Below are 7,232 nucleotides of genomic sequence, written 5' to 3'. Positions count from 1 at the left end.
CCAATAAATATGTCGAAGGCGGCATGCAATATGTATGCCAACGTCTGCCAATCCACGGATACGTCCGTTTGGGTCAGGTTCTTACTTTTTCTTATTCTTATTCTTATTCTTGTTCTCTCTGATTCTTTTTATTCTTTTATTATTTTATTCTCTTCCTACTCTCTCTCTCTCTCTTTCTCTAACTTCTTTTCCTTAACAGTCCCGACGTTTCTCCTCTACCTTATCTTTTGCTTCTTTTTCTTCTTCTTTTTCTTCTTCTTCTTCTTCCGTGTGTCTGTTTCTCGATGTTATTGGGTTAAGAAGAAATTTTATAGGAAAAATCGTTTTAGTCGACGTTTTTAAATTAATAGAAAAGAATGTTGTTTATTTTTGATTTGTAATTGAATTATTTTCGACGAAGATTGTGTCATAGAAATCTATTCTTAATGATATTATTGTAATTAAAATGTAAACGTTAAAAATTGGTGGATAATTTAAATCATTATTTAGTTGTTGACGCTTGTTGTCGGTAACATATTTTTATAAGATTTTGACAAAGTTCCTACAAGTTACAGTACTACAATTTACAAATAAAAAATTATTCCAAAAAGTATCGGAAATAAAAATAATCGTCGTGTTATTGTAAAAAAAATTTACCTAAAATTTGTAAATCTACAATTTATATAAAAAGTAATAATAATATAAGCTTGGAACAAAATTATTTAAAATAATTTAATTAAATTCGTAATATATCATGTATAGAAACATTTGGTCCAATTAATCTAATTAAAAATAAAAATGTTCTTCTCGATAATATCTTAGGATGATAAAAATACATCTATTTATACTAACTGATATAAGTGTTCGTAATGAATTGGTTAAATGAAATAAAATGAAGGTTAATGGGATTAATGCGATTAATGGGGAAAGAAAATCGGTAACTCGGTAACGATGAGACTTTCGTTCGATCAATATTTATATTTATCTCTCTTGGAGACTTCGTCGCGAAACGCACGCCGCCTTTTTGCTCAGGAGCGGTCTCTTCTTCCGTCTGACGCATCGTAAAAATACGGCATTTGCTATCATAAAATCCTGATCGATCGATCGATCGATCGATCGATCGGTTAGTCAATGTGATCGAGCTATACTCCACCTACTTCTTCTTCTTTTTCTTCTTCTTCTACTTTTTCTTATTCCGATATGAAAGTATAATTGGAGAGAATTACGACGCGACGTCTTCTTAGAGATTCTTTTGTAAAAAAAAAAATAAAAAAAATAAAAAAATAAAATGAAAAATATTATATATACTCACGTAATGTGGGACATTTAAACGAGAACACCGTAAACGAGAATTAACCGTAAAAAAATAAAACACAAATATAATTTAGATAAAACACGTATATATATATATGTAAAAGAAAATGCATTTAATATACAAGAAAAAAAAAATAATATTTATATATTTAAATATCCACATACACGCTACATAAACATATTTACACATATAAAATATTTAAACTAAAATCCATTTAATTAAAAAATAAAAATAAATGCTTATATATATATGTATACACAAATACTCAAAACCCGCGTATGATGGGGATATTTAAATTAGAACACGTGTATACGAACACCCACACGTGTATATTAAATTGAGATTAGAATACACTAAACCAATGTTATACTAAACACCGAGATGTTACCACTATGAAATGAATTATCCAAATATCTAGTTAACCACTTTAGAAATCATCAGGATACCAACTCGAGGATAGCAAACAGATCGTTACTCGGGATCAATTTATAGACTCGTCGAAACGGAAATTGCAGGAGGAGAAGAAGAAGAAGAAGAAGAAAAAGACGAAAAAGAAGTAACTGATGTTAACCAGAAACACATTGATACTTCTGTTTGGTAAGATCTTGCGAAAGGTTCGAAATCGTTGAATAGAAATACCAAAAGGAAAAAAAATGAAGAGAGGGAGAGGGGGAGGGGAAAAGAAAAATGTAAGTTTAAAGAAAAAGATTCGACGTCTCGAACGGGGTGACGACGAGTCGATGAGAAAGAGAGAGAGAGAGAGAGAGTCAACTCTAAGAAAGATAAACGAAAAGAAAGTAAGTAAGAAAGAGAGAAAGATAAAGGTAAGAAGATGGGAGAGTCCCCTTTTGCATCGATTCGAGGAGACACGAAGCGGCACGTCGGGTGGTCGCCGATCGCGACGGATAGACGGCCGATCGTACCAGCAAAACATCCGACGATCCAAAGTATTAACGATCTCATCGATAAAGCACTCCCTCGCCTGTGTAGTAGCCAAAGGGCACGAAAAGATAGAAAGAGAAAAAACAAAATGAACAAACCAACAGAGAGAGAAAGAGAGAGAGTGAATCCGGTAGGTCCGTAACCCAAACGACAAGAAAAATCGCCAATTTGTTGAATGCACCGGCCATAATTCTACGATAAAAAGCGTGCATTCGTAAATCGGCTAATTTTGTATGCGCCCTTAGTTGTTGAATCGATCGAACTAACCGACCGAATCTTCTCTTCTCCTTCCTTTCTTTCTTTCTTTCTTTATTTATTTATTTATTTCTCTCTCTCTCTCTCTTTCTTTCTCTTTTTATCTTTTCCTACATCATCTTAACCCTTCTTCTTCTCTTTCTCTCTAATGTAAGTTCAATCGGCGTCAAGTTCCATTTAGGGTCAACGACGAATGTACCACAAGAGTTTCGTGAACTTAAGAGGGATGACCAAACGATCGAAAGTACATTTTCCTCTTCTTATGTGTTACTCTGAAGAAGAGGAGAGACGATAACTGGGTTTTGGTCGTGGTAAAAACTAGACTTTAGGAGATGGGAATCGGATGATACTTGGTATACCGAATTTTTTCTTTTCTTCTTTTTTTTTTAACAAGTCCGTTCGGATCGATATCGGTTAGTGATATTTGCGAATATACTGCACTTAAACTTGGACTTTGATATTTAATTAATATTCTAAAACGGTACTCTGTGTGTTCGTAATAATTAATCAATTATATTATTAGTTTTTTTTTATACATAAAGGAATGGATTGAAAAGTTTTAATATTATGTCGAAAAATATAAATTATTTTTATGTTTGATTCGAGATTTTTCAATCATCCCACGTGTATATGTTATACTTAAAATTATTATAGTATGATGAATAAATCAAAATTATATCATAAAATAATAAAATTAAAAGAAAATGTATCTATCTTCCTATAAAAATAAAATAAAAATTATGTTACGTGTGTTTAGTGATAACATAAACAGAATTGTTCGTTTGGAATAAAAAGGAAAAAGAAAAAAGAAAGAGAGAAAGGCTATTTAAATTAGGAATAATTTAAATCTCTAGAAGAACGCGTTTTCGAATCGGTCGCCTAATTGACATTAGGCAGACACGTTTTCTCTCGGTCCATCTTCTTTTTAACCATGTCGAATCGAGTCTCGCAACGCGCGTTCGAATAAATAAACCACGTATTTCGGGATGTTGATTCAGGGTGAAAAAGTTAGACACGGAGAAATATTTGCCGGTAATATTCCGCGTCTGCGCGTTATCCTAAAAACGCGAGAGAATTCTTCCAATATAGTGAGGATAGATAGTTTGAGTCATCCATTAAGGTACGCAATTAAATGCCAATCAAAAATTATGCAACTCATTACTAAAAAAACGTCATCGAATTTTACATCATATCTAACATTATTTTTGTTCATATATACGAATATAAATTTAATTAAAATTTTATTCTAAACATTATCCAACGTAACGACGAACAATTTTTTCGTTCGTATTTTAATATAATAATAGAACAAATTGCGAATATATAAATGTGATATAATCAAATATTATAATTATTGATATTAAATTTCGTATATTATATTGCAAATAGAAAGACAGATAAAAATGAAAGGAAATATTTCTAAATGCTAATAGAACGTGAACTTAAACGATGAATCATAAGATGAAATAAAGCATGCACGTACACCGAAACGATTCTTGTTTCGTGTTGCGTGAAAGCGAGGTTGGGTGTCGTTATAGCGACCCGCAATAGGAACTCGGTAGAAAAATGGGAAGCATATAAAGAGGAGGCTTTTCTCTTCCGTATGTGTCTATATATCACGAATAGGTTCGAAATAATATCTAGTCGTTTCCGATGTTACAAGCACGAGCACGCTCGTAAATGCTTAAGAGTAGAACTGAACGAGCGAGAGCATGCACGTGCGAAGGTATTCTCCCTTTTGCAAACCAAAGTCCCTTATTCCACGCACACATATGCACACACACACACCCCACTTCCTCTTCATCGTGGTTATATGTCTTTTCTAGTTTCCGAAATAAAAGAGGATAATTTTTCTATGCGCATTGAAAAGATCTGATTTATCCCTTTCAACGTGTTAGAGTTTTTTATGTGTTTTAGATTTTATTTATTAATCGGATGTAATAATAATTATTTTCCAAAAAAAGAAAAACAAAAATTTATAATAAAATTATGTTCAAAATCGCAATAATTAATACAACACTATTATTATTCTAATATAAAAGTTCCTAAATTAAACAAATGCACGTACATGCGCGTGCACTGTGCGTAGATAAAATAAAAACAGACATTTTGGAAATTTAAATATCACAAAAGTAAACAAAGAATAGAAAATGGAAAGAGCATCGAAGCATCGAGAGGCGCGATTCGCACCCCTAAAAGTATTAAAAGGGCGAATGGATGGACCAGGTTTTAACGATGGGGTAGCAGCAGAGTCTTTGTCCTTGGGCGTCGAATTCGCGCCCCCGACGCGAGTTACGAATCATGGAAAGCGTGCTCACTGCGACGAAAAGAGGGAGAAGAAGAAGAAGAGGGGGGGAGGAGGAAGGGTGGTAACGGGGTGAGGGTGAAACGCGTGATTGTTTGCATTATTTATGATAACCGCCGCAGCCCTATGCCGCTTATGAATCCGATATTATTCCCCTACTCGGAATTACTCGAGCACGACGAAGATCGGAGGAAGAGGGAAAACCATGAGAAAGAGGGAAAATCCATGAGAAAGAGAGAAAGGGAACGAATACACGAGAGAGGAGACAGTCTTGGAGAGGAAAATCTTCTCACATGTCGCCATATTTTCTTGAAGTTTTTTTTATCTTTTTTTCTCCTTTTCCTCGAATATACACCTCCGAAGATTTTGTACGAAAAAAAGAAGAAGAAAATTTTTACGAAATAATAAAGGACTTAGTGTTTCCTACGTAACGCTCAAACGAATAATGAAAATTGTTAACGCGATGAATTCCGTTATTTTGAATTTTAATTATCAATTTTGTAATTGACACGATCTATTTTTCTTACGTGGTATCGTACGAGAAATAACCCGATCCCTTTTATCGATTCGTATTTCTGTTGAAACCTTTTTTTTATCGAGCACTTTAAAAGTGCCTATTATCTTATTTTTACTCACATAATATGGTGGGAAAATATATGGTAGGGGGAAAATATCAGGGACATCCTGTGCTTATGCAAAAACAACGAAAAAATAAATATGTATATATATGTACGAATAATCATTAATAGAAATTACTTATGCACGCGTTTATACACATACGTTTTGTGTATGAGTGTGTATGAGAATTTTAAAGAATATATTCCCTGTAAATAAGAGTATATAAATCGAAGAAATTTATAGGCTTTAAATCTTAAAGCTGACGACAGGATATACGAGTTACGATCAAAGTTCGATTATCTTAAACCATTGAATAAAATCAAGCAGCCAACTCTCGACTTCCGCGTAATATATTACTTCTATAATCTCTTACCTAAATCCTATATACCAAACGATTTTATAAAACGTCGATTGCTAATTTTATACTGCTTCCTTCGTTCTATCGACTGTTATGATTCTACCCGCTTTTCTTCATGGACTATCAAACCATTAAACTCGACTTACACGCGCACGTACACATACACACACACAGACACACATTATACATTCAATCGATTGATTGAAATTTTCATGTAAATTCTCTTTTTAATAACATAATATGTTACGATAATTGTATCATCCTAAATCTAAAATAAATGCGATCGCTATATTTATAGTACTCGTATGAGATATTAAAAAAAAAAAAGTAATTTTAATCGTAAACTCGCGCAGAAATAAATTAATAATAAAAAAAAAAGAAACACCGAGAGATAAAAATAAATCAATAAGTTTGATATAACGTTAACCGATTTGTCGAATATATTTTTCGTTTAGTATTTTTTTTTTTCTTCACTCACATTTAATAACGATAATGCGAACGACGGGAGAAGAAAAATAAAATATTAAAAATCGAGTTGGAGAATCAAGAATGTATTTAACGAAAATAAAAAGTATATATATATATATATATATAAAAGCAGAATCAAAAGAAAGTTTACGTAGAGAGTTACGTAAGGCACGTGACTAGTCGTCCAATCGCATCGTGTGTTTGTATATGTATACGTGTATATATATATTTGGTATACAGGGCGGAGAAAAGGGGGATGGACGTGTCAGAAACAGCCCCCGGGGTCTAATTATGAGTTTGCACAGAGGGTCGTTGACGTTAGGTCTCGAGGACTCTTCTCTTCTTTACCGACTCCATTGACTCATTGACCGAAATATCTCCATTCACTCTTCTGTTGCTTTAATTCGAAAATATTTACCATTATTAATAACGAGAAATAAATATATTAATTAAATCACGCTCAACGTTGATTATTTTCAAAATATCGACACAAATTAAATCAAATAAAAAATCAGATAAATGTGTCGCGTGCACTGATGAATGACTTTTAATATTTTCGTCGTATGAAAAAAAAAACAAAGAAATTAATAAACGAAAACAATTAAAAAATAAATAAAAATCCCCCACCCACCTGATGAATTTAAAAATATTTTCACGAATAAAGGAATAAATCAAAGAAATGCAAATTCTCAATCCTGTCTCAAATTGATATTATAAATATCCTAACAAATGAAGAAATAAAATCACAATATATCTCCAATCGTATATATGAGATTTTTAAATATTCTAATGGGAGAAGGGGGCGGGGAGAAAAGAACAATAATGAACAAAAAATTAACCACGCAGCTAAATCGATTCCACAAATATTCTCGCAAATTAAAGAAATAAACCCATAAAATAAAAAACGAAGAGAGTAAAAGAAAGAATTTAAAGGAAAAATTAAAAAAAAACAAATAGAAAGGAAGGATAAAAGTTTACAAAAAGATTAAGAT

Source organism: Polistes fuscatus, unplaced genomic scaffold (assembly GCF_010416935.1).
Source record: "Polistes fuscatus isolate 324 unplaced genomic scaffold, CU_Pfus_HIC Scaffold5, whole genome shotgun sequence".
NCBI classification, from domain to species: domain Eukaryota; kingdom Metazoa; phylum Arthropoda; class Insecta; order Hymenoptera; family Vespidae; genus Polistes; species Polistes fuscatus.
Note: the sequence above shows the minus strand (reverse complement) of the source record.